At 39.2% G+C, this 14,152-nt stretch overlaps 2 long non-coding RNA genes across 5 annotated transcripts in view; both read right to left on the bottom strand.

The window, feature by feature from the left end:
* Positions 1–1,555: 1,555 nt before the first annotated feature.
* Positions 1,556–6,350, bottom strand: LOC138758981 (uncharacterized). The gene is made up of 2 exons (XR_011354564.1): positions 6,170–6,350; positions 1,556–1,773 (listed from the first exon to the last, which is right to left on the bottom strand). It is a non-coding gene; the product is annotated as an uncharacterized lncRNA (long non-coding RNA).
* Positions 6,351–9,708: 3,358 nt separating this feature from the next.
* The window catches only part of LOC138758980 (uncharacterized), a 61,212-nt gene continuing 56,768 nt past the window's right edge, over positions 9,709–14,152 (bottom strand). For all 4 annotated transcript variants that reach the window (XR_011354559.1, XR_011354562.1, XR_011354561.1 and 1 more), the window contains one exon: positions 9,709–11,294. This is a non-coding gene — a long non-coding RNA (uncharacterized lncRNA). The remainder of the gene's footprint in view (positions 11,295–14,152) is intronic.

Here is a 14,152-nt window from a genome sequence, read left to right as displayed (position 1 = left end):
TCTGGTTCAGAGGTTAGAGGTAAATCTTTGAGCCATGTCAGACAAATTAGATGGCAAAGCAAAATGAAAAGAAACCTCCATGGATTTACTTTTTAATTTTTTTTAAATTTCGAGATACAGCCCGGTAACAGGCCCTTCCGGCTCATGAGCCCACGCCACCCAATTACACCCATATGACCAATTAATGTTGCTGTAGGGCACAACCAGTAGCCACCAAGACTAGGCAGAGGGAACCATAGGCTTTAACATACAGAAGAACCTTGCTGGCCCAGATCCAGGTATAGGAATGGTGGGAAGCGAGAGGTGGCTCGACCTTTATGGCCCAGGACCACAGGGGAGGAGACATAGGGTATGAGTCATCAGTGGGCGGGCCAGTAGTCAATCATAACTATATACAACGGAGGAAACATCACCACAGTTGCGTTACCCACTCTGCTAATCATGCCAATGGATTCCATTTACTCTTTACATCCAAAATTCCTACATTTCTCTCTTTAAAGCCTTTCTTCTTTTTATTGACAATTCATTGCAATTTTTGAACTGGTTTTCAGACTGGGTGTGGAGTTTGATGCTAATTGATGCTGTGTTTGAAGTTTGAATCTCAGCAGTTGCTTTCACAGGTTGAATCTTAGTTAATGTATTTTTCATTAGTGAAGCCTGTAAGGTTACTTGATAAATGCGACACAATCACAAATGGAAGGGTTGTATTGATTTTCAGCTATTGTTTTCAGTCAAGAAGGGAGGAAAAATGTGTTTTTAAAATAATAACTTATTTCAAGAACAAGCAACATGACAGTTGACATAATTTAACATTAAAGTAGCAGATGTGTACACGAGCAGAACTTTGTATCCTATCGCAGAAAAGGAAGCCATTCAGCACTTGCTGGCTGCTGGCACGGAATCCCATCAGTCACCTTCCTCGTTTAGCTGTAACCCACTTTCTTTCTTGTGCCGATCAACTACTATTTTGGCATCTCTGCCATTTCCCGACTCGAAGGGGTAGCCAATTAACTCAGCAGAATATACTTGGGATGAGGGAGGAAGCCAGAGCACCCAGAGGAAACCCACATGGTCCCAGGGAGAACATGCAAACTCTGTAGTGATTGAACCTGGGTCCTGGGAGCCATGCGCAGGAGCACTAACTGTTGCACCATCGAGATATCCATCCATGCACATATCTCGGCAGTCCGCAAAAGTTTAAAATTTTAGACGTACAGCATTTCGGCCCACGAGTCCAATTTACACCCCATTAACCTACACCCCTGGTACATCTTAGAATGGTGGAAGGAAACCAGAGCCCCTGGAGAAAACCCACACAGATACGGGGAGAACGTACAAACTCCTTACGGACAGTGCAGGATTCGAACCCCCGTCTGATCCTGATCGCTGGCGTTGTAAAGGTGTGGTGCTAACTGCTACACCAACCTGTGCCACCCATATTATCATTAGGAGACACAGGAGCGGCTGCAGACTCTGGAGGTTGAAGTAAAACACAATCTGCTGGAAGAACTCAGCGGGTCGAGCAGCATCATAGGGAGAAAAAGAACACTGGGCGATTTGGGCCAAAACCTTTTTATCGAAATTGGTGGGATGGCTTCACTCCCTTGGCACAGTACCACCTGATTTTGAAATAAATCACCATTGCTTCACATTGGGATCACGATTCAGGAAATCCCTCCAGAGCAGTGCAGCAGGAGTGATTTCACCAGCAGGACTGCAACTATTCAAGGAGGCATCTTCTCCAGGACGAGTAGGGATGGACATCCAATGTGTCTGGAACAATGAAACATATTACAGTAAAAGTCCTAAAATCCAAACTGCTTGGGGATTGGGTCAATCCAGATTTGCAGATTTTCTGGATTCTCGGGCAGTACTTTTAAAATTCAAATTAAGGAGGAATAAAGAAGAGATGAACAGGTAAATTTTGATTGTTTATTCATCAGCAAATGAAGCAGGCTTCATTTATCAAAACGAGCAGTTTTAAAGGACAATAAAGTCAACACTTGACAAAAATGTAAATAATGTAAATTTTTAATGACAAAAAAGCACATCATTCTTGAAATTATGCTTAAAAAAGAACATTGTAAAAGAAATATCCAGTATACAAATGAACTTCTTGGTGACAAGATTACCTGTATTAAGCGTGGGTGCTTATTGGTGCTGAATATCGAAGGCACTTACGTTTGCATGCACAGACACACACAAAAGCCCACTAAATTAAAAAAGTTTGAGGGTTCAGCTTCTCAGGTTGTCTGGATTTCTGGCACCTGGATTTTTGGACTTACACCGTAAAAAGAAAGTCAATAGTTTGGTGGAAGTAACAACATTATTGAAGCAGTTGATAAGTCATTGGTCAAGAGTAGAGATCAGGTGCAGGAGAAAGGGATGTATATCTCTTATCCAAAGAGGTCGCATTGAGGAAAAGGAGGGCGATTTAATAACCTTTGCTACTCAAGACTCCAAGTTCCAAGAATAACAATACAGACAATGAAAAATCCCACCAAAACCATTTTTTTAAATTCACATCTAAAATAATGGAAAATTTACAATCAGTGTAATGCAGTTTTTCATTCGAATGAACAGAACTGTTCCTGATCCAGTCAGCTTTGCGGTTTAAAAACAGGGGTGTTGCAAGCATGGAGATAACGTGAGGGAGCTAAATCCTGCACTGAAAGCTGGCAGAGAGCAGATAGGCTCTTTGAGCCTCAGCTCTCAGCCCAGGCATCCTGCCATCAATAAATCAATAGATAATGTTCACTGTCTGAAATATAGTTGAAGAGTCTGTTGTCAAGTGGCTGTTTGATGGATGGACAGTGGTCAGTCGGACTGCAGATAGGCCAGAGGTGACTGTCACCTTGAAGTGTATTGTAGACTGCCCATTCAATCGATTACACATGGTACTCCAGCATCAATTAGACGGCAATAATCACCTCCCCATTTTGAAAAGGAAAAGGATCCACACAAAAATAGTTCATTGGCCATTTTTTTTTACACACAGGCATCCGATGATGTTCCATTATGCTTAATGCTAAACAGAAGTTAATTTCATTGTTTCTCCAAAAAGATGATGTTTTTCAAATAGTGGATAACAAGAATTAGGGACAGTCACCTTGCATTGGTTTGGCAATGACAGATAAAGTCATCAGCTTCTAAACAAATTAGAATACTTTATAGTTATTTGTGACACATTGTTGAAGTACATTCCACATTTGCTTTTCCTTTGAAACAGGTTCTATATAAGAACAAGGTAATTAAACAATGAGAACTTCAAAATGAAAGTAAAATGATCATGTTCAAGGGTCACTAAAGTGATGCAAAACTGAACAGATTAGAAGGATGGTTATTTATTAATTGAATTTTGAGATATTTATAATATCTACAATAGATGGCACTCCATTCACAAGTGCGTACATATGCATCAGCTGTTTGTGTTCTGGGTCATATTCAAATTCTTGTTTTTCACAAGAGTTGTTGTTTTACTCATCTCTCTCCAATCATTCCCGCTAAACCTCATCTTCACTGCTGTAATTACCTTGTCCCTGTTCTTCATTTCTGTTCTTCGCTCTCTCTTAATTTTATCTCCAACTTTTATTCAATCTCTTAGACTGGGTAATGAAGATATTGATTCTTGAACACTTTTGGATTTTGGGCTGTTGATCATGTACCATTTTTTACACGTAATTTATTTTTGTGATTTCCTGTCTACTTCAAGCATACATTACCCTGAAGTGCAGCATGCCATCGAAAATTCGCTTTCTGCATTTGCACTTGGACTTCTTCCCTGATTATCTTGCAGTCAATGACGAACATGGTGAAAGGTTTCACCAGGATATTGTGATCAAGGAAAAGCAACTGGAATCCATCATTGCTGGCTGACTATTGTTGGACACTGACGTGAGAGGGCATCAGATGCTGAATGCAAATGAAAATCAGCGGCAAAATACTTTTAGATCAGTTGAACTAACCCAATGTGCCAGCATCGTCATGCGATTAAACATGATAAATTCAACAAAAGTTAATTTAATGTTTCTTCATCTTCCTTGGTGACACAACAATCTGAAATTATCTTTGTGTTCAGCTTGAAGTTGTCTATTATAATCCCCAGTTTTTTTTACAGGAAGCAAACTTTTTGAAAAAAATGTGTTGTCCAGTATTATTTTCTCACTAATAGCATTGGAAAAACGTGTCACGGAAAAGAGCCACCAAAGGCTTCTATGACTGGACATTGTGAGGATGCATTGTCATCTGTGATTATTTGTCCTCATATACATGGTGCTTCTAAAGGAAGACCTTTCAACTACTCTCCACATTTTCCCTCTTTCACGTGTGCCCAGGTTCATCAAGCATTTTGTGGAGGTTGCTCCCATTCTGGTCTCCAGCACCTCGTCAGATGGCTTATTGCCCTCGTCAGAACCTCCTTTCTTCTTTCTAAAGTTGAGGATGTTACCATACAAAGAGACAGATAGGAAAGAATTGCTTGGTAAGAACATTTTTCTTTGTGTACAATTCTCTCTTTTGCAAACGCATCTTTTCTTGAGGTACTTCTGATAAGTAGAAATTTTACCTAGCCCACAGGTAAAAGAATCTCAGGGTTGTATTTGATGACATGTATGTACTCTGACAATAAACTTGAACTTTGAAAGGATATTTTCATGTTGGGAGTTCAGTGTGGAATTGGAAGCAAATTATAGATAGGTTCAAGCCATTGTTCATGCAGGAAGCATCTGGTAAAAATTATAACCTTGATTCCTGTGTAATATGGGACGTCAGTCCAGCCCCAAATCCTTCCTCACCCTCAACCATCACAGTTACATCTTGGGATCAAGGGAAGTGTGATCCAATTCATTGTGCAACTATATGACGACATTAGTGGAACAGAAATGAAAAATTGCAGGTGGACAACACAGGTGACTTTGCTACATTCTCTCCTTTCTGCCATCTCTTCTGGTTGGTCCGTTATTGCTGAACTCCCTCTGTGTGTTGCAAAAAAAAAGCTTACACATGTAATTTAGAGTGATTTTAGTGCACCAAATAATTTGTCTACATTTGACTGCAGTGTAACTTAATGAGATTTATGGGAAAAGAATAAAGTCATGGAGAGTTTGATATAATGGGATTGATGCTGTATATATGTTCTGCATGGACTCAGTAGCATAGTGGTTAGTGCAATGCTATTATAGCGTCAGAGACCTGGGTTTGACTCCAGCACTGTCTATAAGGAGTTTATCTCTGTGCCAGTCTGGGTTTTCCCAGGTGCTTTGGTTTCTTCTCACCCTTCAAAATGTAAGGGCTTGTAAGTTAATTTGGCTGTAACTGGACGGCACAGGTTTCAGTGGCTCGAGGTGTAAATAAAAAAAAAGAATGGACCTCCCTATGACTCATCTCATTAAAGAGGTAATGATATCATCACTTGAACGTACAAATGGTCACTTGGAACCAAATGTTGAGAACTGGTGGAGGCTAATCTATGTTCATTTGACACCACATTGTCCACAGGAAGTGGCACTTTCAGAACTATTTGGATGGATGCATGGCGAAGATAGGGTTAGAGGAATATGGGCTAAATGTGGGTGGAAGGGACGTGGCAGGCAGGGCCTGTTTCCACATTGCAGTACTCTAGGACACTTGGAAGAATGTGGAGGAACTCAGCGGGTCGAGCAGCATCAGCGGGAATAAAAGAGTGATTGACGTTTTGGGTCAGAATCCTTCATCAAGGCTCTTTTGAGTTCCTCCAGCAGATAATTGTTGCAATCAGCACAAACCCCTGCACGCATGGCTTGTCACATCAGAGAAAGAATATTGTCAGGACTCACAACCACTTAGAATAAATAGTGGAAATATTTGTGCCCCCCTAACGTTTACAACCTAAGTCAGAAAATAGAGTCCTCACAATGGGATAGAATATAAAATGAGATCAAGAATTGAAGAGAAGCATTTATCCCCACAGCCCAGTGGAACTTCAAATACTTTCTTTGGATGAGTTCAGATTTATTGTCAAAGTACAATCACATTCCACCTTGAGATTCTCTTTACTGTGTGGCAGGCAGAATGACCACTTATTGGTAGTGCAAAAAATTACTCAAGAAGATGCACATATAAACAAATAAAGAAGTGTAAGCAGACTGAGCAGGACATCGTCATCCCATTAGAAACACCTAGAGTAACATACCGTTGGCCACTCTAACATGGTCTCCAGCCTCTGAACATTCCCATTACTGTTTGAGTTCTTGGTCTGAGGTTACATATGTACCCAACATGGCATCATCTCTACACGCAGCGTCCAGTTTGGTGTGGATGCTCAGAATGATCAGAAAAATCCCCACTGACCTTTTCACATGCTGTTTCTCCAGCAGTTGAAGGTCACTGCCTGACAGGATGCAATGCCCAGGAAGTGTAATTAACATGAAACGAAGCGCTTGCAGTGTAAAGTGTCAAAATAAAAACCATTTATTTAAAAATTTTTTTTACATATGTGTGATATTAGCATTACGTGAGGAATCAATGTCGAATCAATAAGGCAAATAGTCATCCTAAATTTTAGCAGCAAAACTGATACCATAGATAGAGTGAGACTTGACGCATATTTTCCAGAGATGAACAAGCACATTAATCGTTTTTGACAGGTTGTTAATCTTTTGGTTGTAAGTTGCTTTGCAAATCTGTATATTGCATGGAATATTTGGTAACAGTTGGGTTTTTAAGACATTTTCATTGACTTTTCCCCCCTATAAACACCAACAATGGTGTTTATGACCCAAAATTTTGATGTCATTTTAAATTTAAATTTAGACACATGCCCTTGTGGCCCAAAAGCCTGTAATTGTACCCAATTGACCTACAATCCCCAAATATTTTGGAGGGCGGGAGGAAACTGGAGCACCCAGTGGAAAGCCTTGCAGACACGGAGAGAATGTACGAACCCCTCACAGACAGCGCCGGATTCAGTGCTGGTGCTGTGACAGTGTTTCGCTAACCGTGGCACCCATCAAAGCAAAAGGAAAATGCCCTGAGTTCAGAATATTCCCATCCTTCCGAGATTATGACCATCGCATTTACAAATGACAAAGCATGTCATATTGGATAGTTTGTATAATTCCAATTTCATTGATGAAATATTAAAATAAAACCTTTACACAGCATAAACACAGCACAAATGAAAAAGAAAGATTACTATTTTCTCTCCAATAATTTATGACAAACACACAATTTCTTCAAACATAATTCACATTTTATAATTAGTTATTGGTAGCCGAACAGGTAACTGAGGTAAACGTCACAATTTTTCCAAGCATATTTCTCCATACAAGCAATTGGTGCACAACAGATTATTGTTTTCGAACAAAGCCAGTTCTCTCACAGTTCTCTGGGCCTTGTCAAAGTGCATTTCCCAATTAGGAGCTAAAAATATTCCCCTCTTGTCGCCATGCAGTATTGATTTTGCCTGTAGCAGTGTCTATGAACACTGAAGTGGGGAGGGGGGGGAGGTGGAAGTTGGGGGGAGGGTGGGGTCAGGAGGCAGGGGAAAGGTGAAAGTACCCAAAGATCAGCAAGGCTTTTCTTTTCATAGAGCATTGAGTTGAAGCCCTGTGAGTCTGATTAGCCCAACTGACCACTGATAGGGAAAAGGAATCAATACCCAATCGACCAGCCTGGTAATGCAAATGCAGATTGGCTGTGGGTCAGAGTGCCTTAATTCTAGCTCGGGGTGAGCTAATCAGTGAGGAATCCAGGGATGCGATTATTTCTACTCAAACTGCTGGATCTGAAGATCATTTTCTGTACCAACAAATAATTCAGTAGCATCCTTCAAGAATCAGCATTGGTTTAATCATTTCTTTCTCTCCCACGATAGTGATGTCAGATTATACAGTTTTTGGTCTGCATTTCTTTTTTGGCATGTTGCTATCTAAATGGTTGAAATGATGGTGTGCCATTTGCTGTTGTTTCAACATCTTTTCCATTCAGCTGAAATTGGACAGTTTTATTTTGCTCAAATTCATATCGGTTGCAAATTAAAATGCACTGTCAAGATGGTGTCAATTATTGACGTTTGTATCCTGCATGGAGTAGCAGATCTCCTACTCCTATGTGGCTCTGCAGAACATTGATTCACCCTCAGTCTGTGTGAACTGCATTCAACCTGCTGGAAAGAATCAATGCCAGTTTCAATGCCAGTCTACCCTTCACATGAGGGCATTGTTTCAAAACTGACATATTAAATGCCAGCAGCTCTCTCTTTCTCTCTCTCTCTCTCTCTCTCTGTCTCTCTCTCTCTCTCTCTCTCTCCCCCACCCCTTCTCTGTCTCTCTGGTGCATTGTGTTAATTTCTATTTCTTTGTCCATGCGTGTTATGTACATGCATAACTCCAGCAGGCAAGAACCACATTGCATCTGGACAATATATGACAATAAACTCACCATTTATCAAGGTGTACATAAAACAAACTGAATGGAGGCTCTTTAAAAGATATTACAATAGAAGTCCAAAAATCTGATGCCAGAAATCCAGAACACCCAAAAATCCGGACTTTTCCAAAACTCTCAAACTTTTTAAATTTAGCGGGCTTTTGTGAGCACACGTGCATGCGTAGATGCCTCAGATGCACTACGGCATTTTAAATTTTTCTTTAAAACTGCTCATTTTGATAAATGAATAAACTAGCAAAATTTACCTCTTCTTTTCTTCACTGCTCCTTAAGTTTGAATTTTAATAGTACTGTCCGAGAATCCAGAAAATCTGAAATTCCGAACCAACCCAATCCCGAGCAGTCTGGATTTTTGGACTTCTACTGTATAAAGGTGTTGAATGTTTTTTTTCCAATTTCTTTGAGGAACTGAGTATAAAATAATATATTTTTTTAAATATGCTGAAAATTGACATGGTATCACAAGTATTTCATTTATCTTCTAATACGCTGTTTTTTTTTAATGTTTGTGAAATGAGTACAGTTTTTAGTTATAACCATTTTCTAGGGTACAACAAAGGAAAGCAAAATGAACCTAAGTTCTCCATAAAGGCAATTTTGTGTAATCTTACATTTCTATTTTATTACATGACAATAAATAGTACAGTACATGATCTGATCTGAATCTTCATTTTGATCCTTTCATTTTGTTTTCTGTGGGACCTGATCATCCTCAGGAACTCCCGCTGATGGTGAAAATTAACAAGTGGCCACACTGAGGCTCAAGTCTATGCCTAACTATCCTTTGAAATAGACCATCTGGCACCAGTATTTGAATAAAGATTACAAAAATTTTTTTCTGATTTGAATTCCAATTTTCAAACACTGTGGGGACTATTTTTGAATTTGTTTTATAATCTTTGATTTGTTATGAAGGTAGAACTGTTGACTCATGAGGTAATTTATCACCCTGATAAGAATTCTGTTTTTTTTTTGGCCAAACAGAAGTGGATTTAGTTTTCCTTTTTTAAAAAATAATGAAATAATACAATATTAATCTGTATAATCTGTTCGATTAAAATGTGCGGTACCTTGGATGAAATGATAAGATTTAAGTGTCATGTACTTTTTTGAATTTTAACATACACTTTCTGTATTTTTGGATGTGAAATTTCAATGTTAATAAAAATACTGAAAAAGAAAAAGAAAATCATAAATGAACATCATTGTTAAATCTGAGGAAAATATCTTCATATCATCAAATATCTGGGGACAAGAGTATGGCAATAGTTTCTATCAACAAAATAAAGCAAGGCTTGTAAAAATGGAAGAAAACCTCAAAATTTTTACCAATTATTTTATAAATTTAAATATTAAGAGTGAGTGAAAATTGTCTTAAAAATTAATCTAAGTTAGCTATCCACAGAACTTTTGATAGGATGCAAAAGTGATTCAAAGTGCTGATTGTAATAGTATCATCGGACTTGTTTTTTGGCACTGAAATATCTTTTGATTTATTTTACACCATCGGTTCAAGTGTTAAATACTTGACTATTTCCCTAATTTAATTTCTGCAATCTAACCCTATATTTATTGGTCAGCCCATGGAATTGCTTTGCACATTTTATTTTCTGAAACAAGCCTTACACAGTAAAATCCCCAGTATACGGAATTCAAGCAAATGGCAACCCAAGCAACCGGCAAAAGAAAAATTGGGAAAATAGATAGTAAAATGGAATTAAAAGAAATAAGAATAAATAAAACTTGAAATAAAAGTTAAATATTGTAAAAGTAATTGTGCTCCAAAGCAACACACAACTCCTTGGCAGCAAACGTTCAGCCAGTGGAACACCCTGGTCATGTCCATCCCACAGCAGCCGTTTGAATAAAGTTGTGTTTGAATAAGATGACGGCGCCCAGGATGAAGAGCTGGCTGATAACTGCTCACTGCTGGGGTAACTCTCACAAAGTGCTTCCCCATCCCTGTCTAATTAGAGTCTTTATCTTAAGTATCTTAGCAAGGCTTTGTTTGTAAACTTGGGAGAAGCGGTGGGGGGGGGAAATTAATTAGGATGGTGGCATGTTTAGCATAGCAGTTCATGCAAGGCTGTTACAACACCAGTGACCGGGGTTTGAATTTAAATTTTGTAAGGCTGATTCTTTCTTAAGAGACCTCCTCTTGTAGATATTCTTAATCGAGTGAGACTGATGCCCTTGATGGTGCTGGTCAAGTTCACAACTCTCAATAGCACCTTCCTGTCCTGTGCATTGGCAACCGGCATACCAACAGTAATGCAACCAGTCGGAATACTCTCCATGGTGCACACATAGACATTTCAGATTTATTGTCAGAGTATATACATGACATCACATACAACCCTGAGATTCTTTTTCCTGCGGGCAAGGCAGAATTATCAGTAATTGGTAGTGCAAAAAAAATTGTACATAATATACACATAAAACAAATAAAGAAATGTAAACCAATGACAAATGTAAACAAAAAGAGCAATACAGAGAAAATTTAAAAAAAAATCAATAAAGTGCTCAAGTAAGAGTCCTTAAATGAGTCTCTGATTGAGTTTGTCATTGAGGAGTCTGATGGTAGAGGGGTACCAGCTGTTCCTGAACCTGTTGGTGTGAGTTTTGTGGCACCTATGCCTCTTTCCTGATGGCAGCAGCGAGAACAGAGGGTGTGCTGGGTGGTGTGGATTCTTGATGATTGTTGCTACTCTCCGATGGCAGCGTTCCTTGTAGATGTCCTTAACATTGGGAAGGGTTTTGATGTCCTGGGCTGTGTCCATTATCTTTCGCAGGGCTTTATGCTTAGGGGTATTGGTTTCCTCATACCAGACCATGATGCAGCCAGTCAGCACACTTTTCACCACACATCTGTCGAAAAAAATCTGCCAGGGTTTCTGGTGTCATACCAAACCTCTGTAAACTCCTGCTTACTTCATACCATTAGTGTGTTGGGTGCAGGAAAGACCCTCTGAGATAATGATTCCCGAGAACTTAAATTTGCTCACTCTCTCCACCTCTGATCCCCCAATAATCACTGAATCATACTCCTCTATTTTTCCCTTCCTGGAGTCAACAATCAGCTGCTTAGTTTTGGTGACTTTGAGTGAAATGTTGTTGTGGGTACACCATTCAACCAAGTTTTCGATCTCCCTCCTGTATACTGACTCATCACCTTTCTTTATACAACCCAAAAATAGAGGGTTATAGGGTAGGGAGGGTTTAGTGTGTTTTTTTTAATATAACCCTGCCTATTGATCTAGGTTATAATATCAATTACATAACTGAAAAGCCCTTCTCTATTGTAGTATTGTATTGTATTTACATTACATTAAAATTAACTTTAACATATTAATTGCAGATCAAAACAAAGAATATTGCATTGGGTACTTTATCTGAAGTTCTAAAGTAGTGATGTTTTACAACCATGTTCACTTATTTGATTGTTCTTTATCTAACTCACTTGTTCCAAATAAGATGTTGCTGGTGGAAATTGTGAAAGTCAAGAAAATATCAAAGACCTCCTGACCCACTTGTGGTTCCATGGTGTGACAAGATATGTAGATTACATAAAATATCAATTAGTTACTGAACCAAAATAATACAATAGATAACTCAGCAAATAGAGCAGAATACTGTTGGTTGTCACTGTTGCAGTAGAGATAGTTTATCTAATATTCTCCACAGAGGAAAAGAGCAAACTTCCCCAGCGGACCAGTGAGGGGCTCAACGGCTGAAGGGCCCGACGAGGTAGTGACCATGGTAGCGAGCTAGCGAGGGGCTCAGCGGCTGAGCAGCCCACACAGGCTGCAGATGATGTGGTCCAGGGACCCGCATGGGTTGGGGGCTGCTGGAGACCAGGCATCAGAGCCGGGATTTGAAAGGCCTCAGGCACTGAAAGTTTCATGATTGTGTTGGAGATTTCCAAATCTGTTGCTTGGGTTGCCGATGGATCGAACAGGGACTACAGATAAACTGGAGGCAAATCTACAGATATTCAGTGTCTCTGAAGGGACTCTCTTTTGCTTCTCTTTCTCTCTTACTGTAAGGGGCACCGGGCAATACTAATGACCACTCTTTGTCTGTCTTACGGCAGGCAGGAGGCAATTTTGTGTAATATTACCTGATAATAAAGAAATCTTGAATCTTGAATATCTGCATTTTTAAGGCTGTATTCTCAAGGCAAAATCTATGGTGGACATCATTGCCATCATAGAGTTCTATTGTAAAATAATAAGCAATTTTTAAAAGGATTTTCTTTTAGTTCTCATTGGTAAGGGACCAAAATTTCAAGCCCTAACCATTCTTGATTGAATCAAGAAGAACCAGGGGATTTCAAAGGAATACTACAAAGAATGCAGAAAGGATTATGAACAAATTAGATTGACTGCTGGAGGGATAGAAATCTTCACAACAGCAAATAATTTTTAAGCTCCAATTAGCTAGAGAAGTAAACTTGCTTCATTTTAAACTCAAGAATACATTTGTCCTGGTTTTCTCAGGAGGACCCTACAATACAGATACACAGATGGGTCTGTTTGCCAAAATCGAAACATGTATTGAAGTCAGCAACTAATCTTTCTCTTGAAACAAGAGATGGCTGAATAAAAATATTGAATTTCCAGAACGTTTTGTTTTCTTGAGAGTTCATTGTGCTGTAGCTGAAGTGGAAGGTGGTCGGAAAATCCAGACCTGCCGCCATGGAAATTTGCACAGTTTTTTCCAAGGTTTGTGTGTATCTTCTACCAAATTGTCTGTGAACGATTGTGAGAATGTTTACACAAATTCCACTTGGGGGATTCCTTTGGAAGTATTATTTCATGGTTGTTTTCATTGATGGTTTGTGCAATGTTTCTTATTTATACAATGGAGGGTTCAGGCCCAAAATGTTTGTTATATTCCTTTGCTTCCTCTAGACCAGGCTTTCTCAAAGTGGGGGCCACAGGACTTATGCAAAAGCCTTGTTTTTGTTTCATCTACATAAAATAGAACAATACAGCACAGTACAGACCCTTTGGCCCTCAATGTTGTCCTGACCCACATATCCCTTCCTATTTAAAAAAAACACTAAACCCTCCCTACCCAATAACCCTCTATTTTTCTTTCCTTCTATTTTTCTGTGTCTCTTAAATGCCCCCAATGTTTTTCATGAAGTCAGGAGGAGAGAACTAACTGGCCTAGATATGACAAAGAGTCTTTGACACTGAGTGTGGAAACAATGCATTGAATCCTTAAATCAAGTGACTTTAGGAATAGCTACTCTTAAAAGCTACTTTGACAAGACCAGATACTCATGAAGCTACCACTGAAGCACAGAAAATTTCTGGGAATACTATTAATAACCGAGTCCCCCTCCAAGTGATAACTAATCCCAATTTAGACATACATTGGCGTTGCTGCATCAATGCTGGGCAACCCCTCTTTCTTGTTGAAGCGCGTTCACCTCATAGGTGAAGTTGGTTCAAGGAGAACAGACAATGATCGTGGATTTTGCAGCCACACTTATATTCCATGAATAGATGTTTAACAGTAACCACCTCCCAAAAATCCCCTGGAGTACAGGATGCAGCATTTGTGTTCGTTCACTGAATAACATAATTGAAATATGTTTATTTTCCTTGAATTTATCATGATCTACATAGAGTGGATGAATCAGGCCTCTAATTCACAGAGATATTAGGATAATGTTTTTGGGAATGATGGAAACACAATCTGCAGCATAACTACTT

Source organism: Narcine bancroftii, chromosome 3, assembly GCF_036971445.1.
Source record: "Narcine bancroftii isolate sNarBan1 chromosome 3, sNarBan1.hap1, whole genome shotgun sequence".
Taxonomy (NCBI): Eukaryota; Metazoa; Chordata; class Chondrichthyes; order Torpediniformes; family Narcinidae; genus Narcine; species Narcine bancroftii.
This window is presented reverse-complemented; position numbering and strand designations above follow the sequence as displayed.